The 17,461-nt window shown below is 51.3% G+C and overlaps 1 protein-coding gene across 1 annotated transcript in view; it reads left to right on the top strand.

Annotated features, from left to right (window-relative positions):
- Positions 1 to 8,797: 8,797 nt before the first annotated feature.
- Positions 8,798 to 17,461, top strand: part of PEA15 (proliferation and apoptosis adaptor protein 15) — a 55,263-nt gene continuing 46,599 nt past the window's right edge. Inside the window, exon 1 of the mRNA XM_053278027.1 lies at positions 8,798 to 9,021. The gene's annotated coding sequence lies outside the window, so the exon portion shown is untranslated. The remainder of the gene's footprint in view (positions 9,022 to 17,461) is intronic.

Below are 17,461 nucleotides of genomic sequence, written 5' to 3'. Positions count from 1 at the left end.
ACCCCCAATAATCTGCAGCCTCACCTTGCCTTGCGGAAGGGCTGCCCCAATGCCTGAATTAAAGGCAGTTGCAAGTCCGCCCTGTGTCTGGGTCTCAGAATTTCAGACTAAGAACATAAGAATAGCCCTGCTGGGTCAGGTCCAAGCAGTGTTCCTGTTCCCTCTAGCAGGGATTCCCAGATGTTGTTGACTACAACTCCTAGAATCCCCAGCTGCAATGGCTTTTGCTTGGGGATTCTGGGAGTTGTAGTCCACAACATCTGGGAATCCCTGTTAGAAGGAATGCTGGGCCCACGACCTATCTAGTCCAGCCTCCTGTTTCACACAGTGGCCCACCAGATGCCTCCGGAAAGCCCACAGGCAAGAGGTCTGTGCACACCTTCTCTCCTGCTGTGGCTCCCCTGCAACTGGTATTGAGAGGCATCATGCCTCTGAGGCTGGAGGTGGCCCACAGCCACCAGACTAGTAGCCACTGATAGACCTGTCCACCATGAATCTGTCTAAGCCCCTTTGAAAGCCATCCAAGCTGGTGGCCATCACCACATCCCATGGCAAAGAATTCCACAGATTAATTATGTGCTATGTGAAAAAGTACTTCCGCTTCTTGGTCCTACGTTTCCCGACATTCAGTTTCTGTTTCTTTTCTTTCTTTCTTTAGTCTGTGTAGTCTCCAGTTAGCAACATATAGAATCCTAGCTGCAGTAATCATGTACAGAGACAACTCCATGTATTTAGCAGGAATATAAGATTTAGGCATATTTAGCAAAAAAAGAAAGATCTGGTGAAGAAGGAAAGTTTAGGTTTAAAATTTCTTGCATCTTACAGTGAATTCCCCCCCCAGAATTGTTGTGCTTTGCTACACGTCCACCACATATGATAAAATGTCCCCGACCTTCAGTTCCATGGGGTGACCCCTGGTTCTAGTGTTGTGAGAGAGGGAGAAAAATTTCTCTCTGTCCACCCTCGCCACTCCATGCATAATTTTATGCACCTCAATCATGTCTCCCCTTAGTCGCCTCTTTTCCAAGGTAAAGAGCCCCAGATGCTGTAGCCTAGCCTCATCAGGAAGGTGATCCAGGCCCCTGATCATCTTGGTGGCCCTCTTCCGACTTGATCCCACACTAGCCGACATGCAGGGCCCACACAGGGAGTTAAAAGCCGGGGGTTAAAACCGATAGTTGGACTTGTGGCTCAGAAACTTCCAGAAGTCCACGCAGCTCCTGGGATGCTGGCATCAGTCTTTCCAGCTGCCCTGCTGAAGACTGCACCAACTGAAGCTTCCAAAAACCCACGCCGGGGTTTTATCCAGTGTCAGCAGCGGCCCTGCCTCCGACCCGATGGGTGCATTTGATGGGTCTGTATGAATAATATATGTTAATAAGACATCACATTCAGACTGCAGTCCAAACCTGTATCCCAGGCCGCTGGAAATGCTGCCACTATCGATCATGTACAGAGCACTTAGGGAAAGAACAAGAGAGTGTGTTTCAGTGCAAAGTGCTTTGATGGAATCTGCCTTCACAGCTCTCTTGCGAGACGGGTTCCTTGTCGCTCCCATTTTACAGACGGAGAAATACAACTGAGCGAGTGAGAGACGGTACCCAGTTATTGTCAGTGATGATGTATATCTTTACAAAAGTTGGTCCACCTAATGGCGCAGTGGGGAAATGATTTGACTAGCGAGCCAGAGGTTGCAGGTTTGAATCCCCGCTGGTACGTAAATCGGGCAGCAGTGATCTAGGAAAATGCTGAAAGGCATCATCTCATACTGTGTGGTAGATGGCAATGGTAAACCCCTCCTGTATTCTTCCAAAAGACAACCACAGAGCTCTGTGGTTGCCAAGAGTCGAAACTGACTCGACGGCACACTTTGCCTTTACAAAAGCTGCTGCCTTCTACTGAGTCAGGTGCTTGGTCCACCTAGTCCCATCTGGTCTACACTGACTGGCAGAGGCTCTCCAGGGTTTCAGGCAATTCTTTCCCAGCTCTATCTGGAGGTTTTATTTATTGATTTGCATTTATATCCCATTTTTCCTGCAAGGAGCCTAGAGAGGTATACATAGTTATGTTTATCTTCACAACAACCCTCTGAGGTAGGTTAGGCCAAAAGATAAGGGCCTTGTCTCTCTGGGGAGAGATAAGACCCAGAGTCACCCAGTGAGTTTCATGGGGATTTGGACTCAGGTTTCACCAGTCCTAGTACCAACTCTCTAACCTTTATGCCACGGATTGCATCTGGGGCCTTCTGCATGCAACGAAGATACTCTTCCCCTGAGCTACAGTCATGATACTAGTAGGGAGTAACATGACAAGGTCCTTCTGTACATCTAAGACTGTGGAGAACGGCCTTAAATACGTTGGCTTCTCATGGGGATATTAGGTGGAACACACACATCCAGGATCACCCCCTTATCAGCCTTCCTCTAAATTAAATTAATTTGATACCTTAAAGTAACTTTAATTGAGGCTTTCGCCGATTCACATTGACTCACAACGATCCACATTGACTTTACAGAGCTTTATGCCCAGTGTGGATCAAGTGGGTAGAGAGACGTTTGTCTCCCTTTCTCATATTTGAACTCAGGGTCATCCCTTGAACGGTCATCTTGAATCCTGGGAGGTTCACGATGGACAAAAGGAAGTACTGTACTTCTTCACACAACGTGTAGTTAAACTATGGAATTTGCTGCCACTGGATGTGATGATGGCCACCAACCTAGATGGCTTTAAGAAGGGACTAGGATAGGAGAGGATAGGGGGGCTATCGATGGCTACTAGCCTCAGTAGCTGTATACTTCCATCAAGATCAGAGGGGGCATGCCCTGAACACCAGCTGCTAGGGAACACCAACTGGTCTGGTGGCTGTGGGCCACCTCCAGCCTCAGAGGCACGATGCCTCTCAATACTATTTGCAGGGGAGCAACAGCAAGGGAGAGGACATACACAGACCTCTTGCCTGTGGGCTCCCCAGAGGCATCTGGTGGGCCACTGTGTGATACAGCTGGACTAGATGGGCCTTGGGCCTGACCCAGCAGGGCTGTTCTTATGTACGGGGCGCTTGCCCTCTTTGCCCCACTTGTGGGCTTCCCAGATGCACTTGGTTGGATGCTGGACCAGATGGTCGTTTGGCCTGATCCAGCAGGGTTTCTCTTACATTCTTATGACCCCCACCAATCAGCAACTTCACCAGGACATTTCTGGTTCTTTTGAGCTAACCAGCCATGTTCCTCGTGACTTCAGAATCAATGCAGCCCGCGCTTCCTGCCACCGATCACTCACTTTCTGAGTGGCGAAAGTGGATTTCACTATCCCCACACACCCCCACCCAACTCTTTCCACTCTGGTTTCTGTGGTGGAAACTTCCTGTTGCTGTACTGTTGCTGCACACCCAGTTGGCATATGTCGCTCCTGAAGGGTTGCATAGCAATCCAAAGTCCCTTGCTCCAATCCAAGAACAGTAGAGTCCAGGTTCAAAGCCACAAAACAGGGCTGAGGATTTTCATTTTCTTTTTTTAAGCCTTTTGTATGGCAGAGATTATTCCCCCCCACCCACCGCCACCTTTGCATTAAAAATGCATGAGAAGCATTTCCATGCTATTAATATCAGGCCTCGTAAAAGCTTCTGACGCAGCAGTCTCGTAGGTGACACAAGGGATGAGCACCTTGAAGAGGCCCGAGATCACTTCCTGAGTCCGGAAAAAAAATGTGCAGAGGGTGGTTTGGTTGTGGTTCTCAGCTCTGCCCTCTTTCGCCCATGTGGGGCAGGCCACGGGGGGTGGAAAGAACCTTCCCTGGGTGGGTGCAGTTGTCATCCTACAGAGCCTATAGTTCATGTGGGGTTGGGTCAAATAATTTATTATGGGGTTTTGGAGCAACGGGTTTTATTGCTATGGGCAATGGCCTGCTGGTCTTTCTACAGGCTGCAAAGGAGGCCTTAAAGTAGGAGTTATTGCTTTACTTTGCACAACAAAATGCCATCACCACGGAGGTTGGTTCAAATTAAGCTGGAAATGGTTATCAGGATGCTCCTTTAAATAGCTGGTGGGGACGAAGGGGGCTCTCCTTTCCCCCTATGATGTGTCCACTGCATTATGGCCCTCAGAGAACAAAGACCGTCAACTATTCAGTTGTTTTTCATCTCCCTTTGCTATCTAACATGTCAACAAACAAAGTAGCTTACACAAAGTGAAAAAGGAAACATTATATCACCTGATAAATATTGAAAACAAAAGCAATCCAAAGCAACAGAAGTAAACACAGATCAGAATAAGGAGCAGTTTCGGGTCAAAGGAATGCCCTCTGAAATACAGCCATTTTCACGCAAACTTTGGAGACCAAGGAGCGAGCCAGGTCTCTGGGGAGCAAATTCCAAAATCTCTGAGCCACCACTGAAGAGGCCTCATCCCACATCACCACTCTCTGCAGGTCCAACATGGACCACATGCACATTTGCCGTTAAAACAGGATGCTGAGTAGGCAGAGCCGAAAAAGGCCTCTCTGGTCTGATGTCCTGGTGAGCTGCTGCCGGTCAGAGTAGACAACACTGGGCAAGACATACCAAGGGTCTGACTCACCCATAAGCAGCTTCACAGTTCTGTGACATGCAGCAAATCTCTTTAGGAAATCTAAGCATGCAGGTAGATTAATAATATTGCTTCTCCTCGCTCCAGAACAGTTAAGTGGTCCACAGTGGCATGCCCTGAGAAAGTGCTACTGTTATGATCATGTTATGATGATTTGTGTGTTTCTCCGGCACCAGCAAATGTCCAGGGAACTTTCAAGAGTTTCCAAAGCAAAATAAGGGACCAGCGAGTGCCTTCAAAGAACACACCATTTCAATAGTAGTCTGACTGAGGGCTATAGGCCACCTCCAGCCTCAGAGGCACGATGCCTCTCAATCCCAGTTGCAGGGGAGCAACAGCAGGAGAGAGGGCATGCCTCCCTTTCTTGCCTGTGGGCTTTCTAGAGGCATCCGGTGGGCCACTGTGTGAGACAGGATGCTGGACTAGATGGGCCTTCTTAGGCCTGATCCAGCAGGGCTGTTCTGATGTGGCACTGGGAAGGCACAAGAGAGAGAAAAGTAACTGAACCTGCTTGGTTTGTGTGGATTGCTTCCCGTAGAACGAAATCAAATCTAGGCACATAATGAGGCACAGGCAGAGAGAAACAGCGTGAGGCAGAGTCCCCCAGGAAGAAGAATCTGCTTCCCCACGGCTTTTGTTTCATGGCGCAAGGCGCAATCCCAGCAACCCCCACCAATGTATCGACAGGAGCCCCCACGCATCACACTTGCCCCCTACGCAGCCAACAAGTGAAACAAGCTGAGCACGCTGGTGGCCCCCTGCTCTCAAGGAGAACCAAGCTCCCCTGCAGGTTCTACGGGAGGACTCTTTCTCCGAGACCATCATCAGGGCATGTCTGCAGGTGTGGCTTCTGAGCAGCAGTAAAAAGCAGGTGTGCTGGGGTGGGAAGGAAGGCCCTCCGGACAACATCATTGCTACAGCAACCAGATGCCCAGAGAACAATTTGTTATGGGGTGGCTAACAAATAAAGTTTTTGACGATGATGATGATGATGATGATGATGATGATGATCTTAAGGAAACTGCCTTTTTCTTTTTTTAAAGAAGAAGAAGATGCAGAGGGTCTCATAGGGCAGAAGGAGCAGAAGGACAAAGGCTGAGATGGTCACCAACTTCTGGCAAAGATAGTGCCTTTAATGAGAATTACATCTTAAGTGGCGCAGCAGGGAAATGCTTGACTAATAAGCAGAAGGTTGCTGGTTCAAATCCCCGCTGGTATGTTTCCCATTCTGTGTGTCCATATATCTTCCCATTCTATGTTTTCCATTCCATTCGATATAGGTGTTTCTATGGGAAACACCTATATTGGGCAGCAGCGATATAGGAAGATGCTGAAAGGCATCATCTCACACTGCGTGGGTGGAGGCAATGGTAAAACCCTCCTGAATTCTACCAAAGAAAAGGTAGAAGGTCGCCAGGAGTCGAAATCGACTTACTCTTCCTTTAAGAAACCTGGGCACGAACTAGAGACAGGGATCAGGATCCGGAGCAGTTCAAGTATGCTCAAGAACTACACATATTCTTCCCTGGTTTACTCCTACCTCAGTTTCCTTCCCCTGCCTCCGCTGTTTCCCTTGTAGCGAATTTTAGATTGTATGCCCTTTGGAGCAGGGATCTCTCCTCTTCTGTCCCCGTGCACGTAGGTGGTGCTATATGGTTGATAATCATCGTATTTGACAGGCACATCAACATCTTCAGAACCACAGCAGGTGAAAACTCAGGCATTGTTGCAAGGCAGGCGTTTCATAGGAACACAGGCAGCTGCCTTATACCGAGTCAGACGACCATTGGTCCATCTAGCTCAGTATTGCCTGCACTGAGCAGCAGCAGTTCTCTAAGGTTTCAGGGGTCTTTCCCAGCCCTACCTGGAGATGCTGACAAGGACTGAAGCTGGGACTTTGGGCATGCAAAGCAGATGTGCCACCCCCTAAGTTACAGCCCCATCCTCAGTGTCCTTCTTCGCTCTCTGAAGTATCCCCCAACTGGGCAAAACGGCTACCGTTTCCCAGACCTGTGTGTCTCGAGCATCTCCCGAGAGCAGCAATGCCACCTCCATGCCCTGCCAGTGGTTGTAGGTCTCAGCCCACATCATATAGGAACTGAAAGTGGCAGTCAAACACACAGCCTGCTTTGGGTTCCCCTGATGAGGCAACGCCAGAGAGATTTCTGCGGTGCCGAGACAAGAGCTCGCCCACGCCAAGTATCACTCTAGGAGCATCCGCCGCAGATATGGTGGGTCAAAGCTTGTGAACACCCAGGGGAAAGGAACAACCCAAGACTCTCCCCGCAACACACACACACACACAGAGAGAGACACACACACGGCTTCCTCCTCTGCTACTTGCAAAAATACTGCTTTCATCTGAATTTAATGGGGGAAGTCAAAAGCATGCTCTGAACTTCACTTCTGAGTTCCTCCTTTCGTTCTCAACACATGCCCCATAAAGAAAGACACACAAAAAATTGGAATTTCCTGCTAAGTGCCAGGCAGGGCCAGTGACGGACCTGAGATTAAACACGGAGAGGGGGCTGGTTCCAAGGGAAGCACACACGAGGTGCCCCCCCCCATTTCTCTGGTGCTGCTTGCATAGCCTCAGCTGAATGGAGAAGCACGCCATGCTTTGCTCAAACTGAGGACCAGACCCAAGTGCCCATTGTGTCCAGAGGCTACCATCTCCCATAGGAGCCCTCTCCCCTTATATATTCTTCAGGCACTTTGGGCCCATGTTGCTGGAGGCAAATTGAGCCAGGGTGGTGTCATGCTTAGAGCGTTGGACGACGACAGGGGAGAGACCCGAGTTCAAAATCCCCATTGAACCATGAAACTTACTGGGTGACACGGGGCAGGTCTCTTCTCTTCTCTTTCAGCCGAACCTGCCTCACAGGGTTGTTGTGAGGATAAACATAACCATCTACACTGCTCTGGGCTCCTGAGAGGAAGACACACATGCAAGGCACTAGCAACAGCCACTGGAGGGATGCTCTCCTGGCTTTAATAGGGACCGATACTCTCCCCCTTGCTAAATATAAGAAAGTCACCATTTCACAAGGTGCCTCTTTCCCAGTTAGAAAGCAAGGGGTTTTGTTTTCATTACAAAATATGTATTTTAGCTGTTCTGATGGTCTTTGATGGATGTGACTGTTTTAGTAGCAGCTGAACATCTCTTAGAGCATGTTCTGCAGGGAACGTCACATATAAAGAGAGTAACATCCAGAAATTGTCCTTTTCAGAATCTGAACCACCAATATTCCCCATTGATTGATTGATTAAGTGCCGTCAAGTTGGTGCCGACTCTTATTTAATTAGTTATTTTTACATTTTATATTCCTCCAAGGCGGCCAGAGCTTATATTCCCCATACATTCCCCATGTACTTATTATATTCCCCATGTACTTCTATTCCCCCTACATCCGCTCAAACCGTCGCTGAACATTCCCAGCATATCTGATCACTGGATTCGGCCATCCCATGATTTTCTGGCCAGACTCTTTGGCCCGACTGGATCGATGACATCCTCCAGTGGTTCAGGATTTGCAATAACCCAACCCAGGCGCAACAAGTTGGGTAGTTCTGACTGCATCTGAGAGTGGGCAATGCAATGATGAGCAGCAATGGTGACCCGCAGAGCTGCGCCGAGGTGATTTCGGAGCCCGGACCTCAAGGCCTTTGGAGGCCGCCCCTCCCCTGCAAATTAAGCATCCTCGTGCTCCGTCGGGCGACCACACCACCAGGGACAGACTGAAGAGGACTTGGGGGCTCCCAGGGGCTGGGGAGGTCCTAGACTTCGGCCCGGAAGTCCAGGGGGGAAGAGCACCTCTGGTGTCCAGCAATGCTGGGCACCTGGAGCGGGAGGCACCCTGGATCGCTTCCCCTCTGGGGCTCCCCGAGCGCGCAGCACCACCCCTAGCCTTGGGGCGCCCAAACAGGCGGCGCGCCACGTGCGAAAGTCTCTCCCTGCCTGCCTGGCTCCTGCTGCTTTCCAGCGGCGCAGTCGCGCACATCAGCACAAAAAGCCAGCGATGGAGCAGCAACCACCCAGCCAGGCTCCGGCTCCTCCTCCTCCTCCTCCCCACCTCCACCCCGCTCGCTCTCCAGCTCCGGCGCGCTCGCTCTCTCTCCCCCCGCTGACATCACTCGGCGCGGAGCAGACGAGGCGAGAGCGGAGCCAGGAGGAGGAGGAGGAGGAGGAGGGAGGAGGAAGGTGGGGCGAGGCGAGCGAGGCGAGGCGGCAGCGCGCTTGCGAGGAAAGCAGCAGCAGCAGCAGCAGCCCTCGCTGGAAGCCCAGAAGCGCCGCGCTCCACCGCCACGACGCCCGGCTAGAGGGGCGCGCCCAGGCCCGCCTCGTCCAGCACGCCGCTGCCGTCGCTCGCTCGCTCGCCTGCCCGGCCGTGCGTGGCGGCCTCTCGCTCCTGCTTGCCGACTCGCCTCCAGCCCGCGGGTAAGTGCGCCTCTCTCAATCTCTCGCTCTCTCTCTGTGTGTGTCCCCAAGAGCGGCGAGCCAAGGCGCAGTCCGCCCCGTCTGGCCGCCCTCCAGCCTGATCCCTGGCCCGGGCAGGCAGCGGCCGGCTTGGGGCTGGGGGGGCGGTGGGAGTGGAGGCAGGAAGGGGCTTCCCGCTTCTTGGATGACGCCTCCGGCTGGCCAGGATGCCGGGTCCGACTTGCCGTCGAGGGGGCTGCTTGGAGGGGAAAGGAGAGGATGGGCGCTCTGGGGAGAGAGGGTGTGTGCGCGCGCCGGGCTTTTGCTGGCCGGAGCCCCCAAAGCCTTCGCCTCGATCCTGCCTCCGTGCGCTCTGCACATGCTCTGGGTCGGGCTCTGAGAGCGGGCAGATCAGAATCCAGGCAGGGAGAGACGCGGGGAGGCAGGCGAGGGAGGGTCAGGTTGGTGGGGCGGCGGCGGCGGCGGCTAATCCAGGGAGTCCCGCGGAATGGCTCTGGATGGTCCAGCCGTCGGAGCGGCAGGCATGTCTGCGGGGCGGGCGAGCACGGCCAGCGCCCCGGGGGCGGTGACTCAGGCGAGTAGTCCAGGGCTGAATCACTGCTGCTTCCTCTTTGGACTTCTGCCTGGAGGGATCGGGAGAGTCCCCAGCCAGCTTCCCTTTCTCATGCCCTCATCCACCAGCCTGCCTGCTTCCTGGCTCCCGTCTTCCTGCCGGGCGCGGAGAGGCAGCCTTGGAGACTCCTCACTCCACCCCATCCCAGATCAGGGCGGATCACCCCGTGAAAGGGCAGCCTGCCTCAAGGCGGCAGGAGGGATCCCCCTGCCCACATAGCAAAAGACACCCCGAGCCCCAGATCCTCCCCCCCCAGTTTTGCCCTGGGCATGGCCCTCCCCTTAACTCTGCCCAGACCTCTTAACCCCTGCTGGAGGATGTTCCAACAGGAACGGGGTTGTTGATTGGGGGGGTAGAGCATCTGCTTGACATGCAGGCTCAACCCCTGGCAGCATTTCCAGGCAGGGCTGGGGAAGACCCCTGCCTGAAACCTTGGAGAGCTGCTGCCAGTCCGTGTAGACAAGACTGAACTAGATGGACCAAGGGTCTGACTCAGTATATGGCAGCTTCCTAGGTTCCAGCCACCAAAAATCTAGGACTAGCAAGTGGTGGGTGTGTGGGTAGGTGAGTGAGTGAGTGAGTGAGTGAGTGATCGTTCTCTGCTTCTCCCTCTTACTAAGGGGTCCCAGCTAGCCTCCAGGAACAGGATGTACCTGGAAGGAAACAAAGGTCCCCAGGACTTTAGCCTCTGGCGGTCTTCACCGTGTGGGAATTTGCCGCTCAGAAAGTGCCCGTACACTTGCGTTCCTGAACTCTCTCGTAACACACTGCTACGGTTTTAAGGTGGCGGGTTGAATTCCCTTGCCTCTCCACCCGCCCGCGTTGGAGCCGAGTTAATCAAGAGAGCCCTCTTAACCAAACGGTGAAGGCCACTGTTCTCGGGTTGAAATGCAGAGCGGGTGGCGTTCTGCATGACCCCCAAAGCCCGGTTCCGTTTGAGTTCAGGGCCAAAATGCGGTCTCCAGCCCCAACCCGGTTTCCAGGAAGCCCCTCACTGAGACATTGACCTGGTGGCTCTTTAGCCCTGAGCGTCTGGTATTTGGCAATTTGGTGTTGCCGCGGGGGCTGATAGCAGGGGTTAGACAAAAGGGCGTGTGTGGAGTTGGTGGCATTGTGAGGGGTCTCGGTAGACTGGCCTGCTGCCTCCGAGACACCCCTCGGCATTTTGTCACCCTGCCTAGAGCGCTGGGCGAGCTTGGCTGACTTTTGTGCCACCAGATCCGCGGCGAATGGAGCGTCCCGAGTGAAGGAGGCCATTGTGCGCTGGGTGCAGATACCATCACGCTCTGGACGGCGGTGGTGTTGGAGTCCGTTACACAATGGCTCCCTTCAGACAATCCAGGCCCGCGTGGTGGGTTCGGCGGCGGAGTCATTACGGAAGTGGGGGTGGCGGTCCCGTGGCATGGTTTGGCTCGGGTTGCCGTTTGGGAGACAGACTCCGAGACGGATGGGGCTGGCCCTTCCTGCCTTCTGCTTGTCAAGCGTGGATTTGGTGTTGTGATATTTGGTGTTTGTACGGAGTGAGGTGGGCAGGCAGCAGGGAAGGGCTGTTCACGCCCATGCCCCTTTCTTGGAGGCATCTGATTGGCTATTGTCGAATACTGGACTAGACGCGCCCTCCTTCTTGGTCTGATCAGCAAACCTTGTGGTCTTGGTGGATAGAACTTCCACGTACAGGAGCAGATCTGCCCGTGGATACCCAACATTGGGAACGTACAAGGGCTCTCGTGGACACACCCTGTGTGTGAGCTTCCCAGAGACATCTGGTGGAGAAACAAGGACTTTGGATTAGATAGACACTCTTTGGGTCTTGCCTTATGGTTTTGTGTTCTTATAGTGGTTTTATGGTTTTTCCGAAGACTTGGCTTACATTTCTTTCAAGCAAACCCTTCGAACAGCCCTATAAAGGCCAGTGAACCTTTCCAACCCTGTAGGATGGTAGGACAGATTATTCCCAAAATTACAGATAAGGGGGTGAAATGAGAGAGAGAGAGAGAGAGAGAGAGAGAGAGATTTGCCGAAGCCAACCAAATGAGGTCATAGCTGAAGCAAGATTTGAACTAGAGATAGTCTGGCTCAGAGGCCATGCTCTTAACTGTCTTTTCTCAAAACTGTTTATGGTTTAAAGTCTCTTTATTTTATATTATATTCCCCTGTAGCATGGTTTTCTCTCCTGCCCCCCTGAAAATCTGGGGCTGAGAATTCTAGGTCTCTTCTGCCGTGGGGTAATTCTAGCTGCCCCTACTCCAGATTTGGACATCCCATTGATTTGCAAAAGGTTATGGGTATCTCCTATCCCTTCTTTAAAAAAAAACACACACACACCCAGAAATTATCGGTACAAATGTTACTTTTTAAATATCTAGCAGTAAAACCTTTCTGTCAACACGGCTAGCATCTTGGAGTTGTTGTTTCCAGGAAAAATGGTTTGAAATAAAAACTATCTCTTACTTGACTGACAATTGCTAATTCAGAATGCAACCGATCGGCTGTAAATAAAGGATGAGTTATTTTTCCCCCTGCGTGCATCACTCTGCAATTATATCCACCTTGATTTTTGCCTGCATCCTCGTTAGGATACTTCTGAAACTCTGTTCTGCTCTAGACTTGCATAATTTCACATCTTATGATGGGTTTTTTTTTTAATGGCATTTGTATTTCTTTCCTTTCTTCAGATCATTAGTGTGAATATGGTAAGATAGACACAGGGATGGTCATGACACCTTATTAGTTACTGCTCCCCAAATGAGCTAATCTTGGTTTCTTTCTGGAGTCATTTTGATCTGGTCAATAGCTCCCTGTAACCTAACAGCATGCAGCTGGAAGTGTGGCTTAGTGATAGAGCCCCTGGCCTTGCTTGCAGAAGGTCCTAGGTTCAATTCCTGGCAGCATCTTCTGGTAGGACTGGGTAGGATTCCTATCTGAAACCCTGGCGAAGCTGCTGCCAGTCAGTGTAGACAATACTGAGCTAGATGGACCCATGGTCTGTTTCAGTATAAGGTGGCTTCCTGTGTTCCAGAGCTTTTACACAAAGAGGGGTTGGCCCAACAGAAAGTATCACTACCCCACTTCTGGGTTGCCAGTTGTGGGGACAGAGAGAAGCTTTCCACCTATAAGGAACTGCTTGGGTTTCACAGAACCCCTGTGTGCATTTGGAATGGGGCAGGAATGGGGTCTCTTAGCAAAATCCTAGCCCACAGTCGTCCTTTCTCCGAATAAATATGGTATTGCTGGGGAAAGGTGCGGCCAAAATGAAAGGAGTTGGAGCCTCTTCCCTGAAGCATTTGGGGTGTTTTAGTTTAGTGGGGGGAGATAACTAAGAGGAAAGGATAGGATGAAGATTTGAAACCCATGTGTGGAGAAAGTAATGGACAGAAAAAAATATATATAGGAAGTTGTCATCTACTGACGGCAAGGTAGTGGGCATCTGAGAATCACATTTTTTATTTAAAAAATAAAACAACAACACGAGTTCCTAGATCTTATGAAAGCAAGATGTGCTCAAGCGTGCCTGACTAAAAGCACGACAAGATTTTTCTTTGGGTGCCCTATCTGGTGTTGGGAAGAATGCAGTTGGGCAATCCAATATTCCCCTCCCTGGGAGTGTGTCCCATTGAATTCATTGGGAACTGGCCCAGTCGGGGTGGGGTGGGGCAACTGCCCCCTCCTGCCCGCCCCCCTCCAGACACTCATGGTTGCAGTTGCTGTGGTGTGAGTTTGCTCAGCATCCTCGGCCCACCCAGAGGGTCGAGGTGGAACTGTTCTGGGCCAATGGGTCCTTCCCATGCTGCCGTACTCACATAGGATTGTTCCTTGGGACTGAATGTGTGAGATTGACTGAATCCAGCTTGAAACTCGGCTGCTTATCTAACGCCACCTAACAATGCTGAGTTTGTCTGCACCATTAAAGATCGCTCTCAAGGTAGGCTCCATATTACAGGCAGAGGGGACCGCGGCTTGCCTTTCGGGAGTTCAGGGCTGCGCTGAAGCTTGGAGCCAAGACTCTGAGCCTCCTGTCTGAGCTGCTCCATTTACCATTCCTGGGGCCCCGGCATCTAGGGCTGAGTGAAGCATGCCCACCTCCGCTTCTGCTCTGCAGCCCCAACTCCTGCCAAGGGGGAAGTCTTTTTATCACTCGCATGGGATTTGAAGAGCATCCTTCCAGGAATCGGACATCACCTGGCAGCCCCGTCGCTCTGTGCCACTCTCCCCCCTGCCTGCTTCATGCTTCCTTTCCTCTGTCTTTGCTTACAGCCAATGTCACCCCGAGTCGGTGGCAATTTTGCATCCAGGTGCCCTCCTGTTGACGGCGCTTGCTTTCTACTCCCCGCCCCTCCCACCGCTCCAGAGCCATCTCCCTCCGGCTCTCTCCTTCCACATCTGTTTACTCGCCTCTCGGGCTAGGAGCTCGGGCTGTCCCTGAGCCTTAGCGAGGCTGTCTGTCATCTCAGGGGCTGTGCTGGGTTCACCAAATGGTGGCTGATGCCTTGGACAGTGGTTGCATCCTTGGGGGCGGGGGCTTGGTGGTTTGCCATCCCAGCCTCCTGCTACAGCTCTCTTTTCGTGGAGAGCTCCGTACACACAGAGCCAGATCTTAACCCAGCCCAAATGAGCCTCGCTTCCTAGGTCTATGGGGTCTGGTATTATGGATGCCTGCCTGTCTTTCTCCTTCTCAGAATACCTCGATTTGTCTTCTCCCTCCCCTGACCCCTGCACAATATCACACTCCACATCTCTTTTGTTTTCACTGGTCCTCCAAGGAGTCATGGCTCAGGGATAGTGCATCTGCTTGGCATGCAGAAGGTCCCAGGTTCAATCCCTGGCAGCATCTCCAGGTAGGGTTGGGAAAGACTCCTGCCGGAAACCTCGGAGTGCCACTGCCGGTCAGTGTCGACAACACTAGGCTGGATGGACCGGTGGTCTGACTCTGTATAAGGCAGCTTCCTCTGTTCCTATGCGCTCAGGGCATTATACATGGATTTATTTTATTATTTTATCTATCTATCTATCTATTTAATTATTTATTCAATTTCTATACCGCCTTTCCAAAAATGGCTCAAGGCAGTTTACACAGAGAAATAACAAATAAATAAGATGGATCCCTGTCCCCAAAGGGCTCACAATCTAAAAAGAAACATAAGACAGACACCAGCAACAGCCACTGGAGGTTCTGTGCTGGGGGTGGACAGGGCCAGTTACTCTCCCCTTGCTAAATAAAGGGAAGCACCACATTAAAAGGTGCCTCTTTGCCAAGTTAGCAGGGGTAACTTTTCTCAGTTTTATCTTCACAATAACCCTGCAAGGCAGGCTAGGTTAATCCAAGGTTAACCAGTGAGCTTCATGGCCAGGCATGAATTTGAATGCAGAACTCTACCCACTATACCACACCAGTTCTCTGACTGTGTGTGTGTGTGTGTGTGTGTGTGTGTGTGTGTGTGTGTGTGTCTATATCTAGGGCAGAGAAGCTGAGGTCTTGTTGAATTTGTGTTCTCCTCCACCAAAATGGGTAATTCAGGGAGCAGATTGTAATAAAATATTTTAAAAGCCACAAAAACACAAATTAGTATTGAAAAGGCAGTCAGAACTTGGCAGAGCAGATTAAAAAGTCTTCTGGAATAATTAAGTCTCTACATTCTGTTTAAAAAGGGGCCAGATGGGCATTTCTGTCCACGGTCATGACGCTGCCCCACCACTAAAAAGGCCCCGTTCCTGCCCAGTGGCCATTGAAGTTCTGCTAAAGGAGGACTTGGAAGCAGACTCCGTGGCTGGCCTTAATCAGATTCAGAACAGACGAAACCACCTGCTCTCTACTGCCCAGTGTTTGATATGGCTTATCCTGTTTTCCTGTTGAACTCAAAATGTCAGAAAAGGACATTTAAGCGGAGGCAATCGGAGAGCTGATGAAACTGTACAAGGCTTTGTGCTGTGGGTGGAAGCTCACTTCCTTGTGGCTCTCCTTTGAAAGAGGGAAGGAAGATTAGGCTCTTCACTCCTCCTCCGGAAACGGCAGGAAAACTGGGCAGCAAAAGTGTTGAGATATCAACAGGCGCCTTTTGTTGCTGCTCACCTTGCTGCACCTGTTCCCAGATCATTGCCCCTAGGCCTTGATGTTTCTACCCATATGTTGCTTTTTTTTTTTTTACACACAGCACATTTGTTTTTAAACACATTTCTGTCCCAGTGTTTGGCTGTGGCTAGCAAAGCTGAACTCTAAAAACATTACAGAGACCAAGATATACAACTTGCTCTGCCGTCCCTTCCCCAGGCTTTGGGTTTACATAGGGATGCACCGATGCAGCCATTTCTGACACCCGATGCTGAGAGGCATCATCTCATACTGTGCGGGAGGAGGCCATGGCAAACCCCTCCTGTATTCTACCAAAGACAACCACAGGGCTCTGTGGGCGCCAGGAGTCGACACCAACTCGACGGCACACTTTACTTTTACTTCCTCATGGACATGTTTACGAGTGGTACAGAGGACTTTCTTGTGAAGGGGAGGGTATCAAAAATTGCCACTTTCCCTGCTGCGCTGGTGCAGATAATTAGAGGTGATGTCAGGTTTTAATTTTTTTTTTTACATTTATATCCCACTCTTCCTCTGAGGAGCTCAGAGCGGTGTACATGCTTGTTTTTATCCTCACAACAACCCTGTGAGGTAGGTTAGACTGAGAGATACAGGACTGGCCCAGAGTCACCCAGTGAGTTGCATGGTTGAAGGGGGATTCGAACCCGGGTCTTCCTGGTCCTAGTCCAACACTCTACCCATTAGGTTATGCTGGCTCTTCGTCTCATGGGAAGAGAGCTGGTCTTGTGGTAGCGAGCACGACTTGCCCCCTTTGCTAAGCAGGGCCTGCCCTGGTTTGCATCTGAATGGAAGACTACATGTGAGAGCACTGTGAGATATTCCCCATAGGGGATGGGGCTGCTCTTGGAAGAGCACCTACATGCTGTCATACAAAAGGTTCCAAGTCCCCTCCCTGGCAGCATCTCCAAGATAGGGCTGAGAGCAACTCCTGCCTGCAACCTGCCTGCAAAAAATATCCGTTTGCATATTTTATTCCAGAACCTGCAATTCTGCAGGCGCGGACCAGCTTTCTGAGGGGCCTTTCTGTCCTTGCCGCTTGCAGGACACACCTGCCATCTCCAGAAATCGCCAGTCCTCATTTTTTAAATCTGTGATCCAGCTCTCTGGCTGCACGCCTCTGTGTTCCTCGGCCGGCCGGCCTTCTTCCCACCAACACGGCCACATCCCCCCAGTAGCCAGGGCAAAAACAGCCAGCCCATTCAGTTTTGCCTTGTGAATTGCGTCCGTCTCTGGGTGTCAGCACCACACGCTCTGTCAGTGCAGATCAGCCAGTCGCTTGCCATTGTCTCGGGATTTGGGTGCTGGGGCGAAAGGAACAAAAGAGTCATTGTTTGGGCACTTACACTGGTATCCCCCCATCCTTCTCTGTCTTTGTTTGGTGGCCCTGAATATTCTCTCTCTCTCTTCCCCCCCTCCTGGACAGCAAATAGCAGCCAGAACAGCAGCCAACAGGACATTCCACTCCATTTCCGGGGCGGTGGGAGTGGGGGGAGGATATAAGAGGCCAGCATGATTTGGGGTCCAGCCTCTTTCAGCTTGTGCATGAGGAATCAAGTGAGTGTGTAGGATGCAAGAAATATACCCCTTTAAAAAGAGAGAGAGAGAGAAGCATAAGAATGTAAAAGTGCAGTTTTTTAATGGAAAGAATAAAAAGGGATGACAAAGAATTTTTTTTTAATGGGGGCAGAACGGGCTTCATTGCCTTGATTAAGCTTGATGCAGTTCCCATCTGTGCGAAA

This window comes from Hemicordylus capensis, chromosome 14, assembly GCF_027244095.1.
Source record: "Hemicordylus capensis ecotype Gifberg chromosome 14, rHemCap1.1.pri, whole genome shotgun sequence".
NCBI lineage: Eukaryota > Metazoa > Chordata > Lepidosauria > Squamata > Cordylidae > Hemicordylus > Hemicordylus capensis.
Note: the sequence above shows the minus strand (reverse complement) of the source record. Positions and strands in the feature narration are given on the sequence as shown.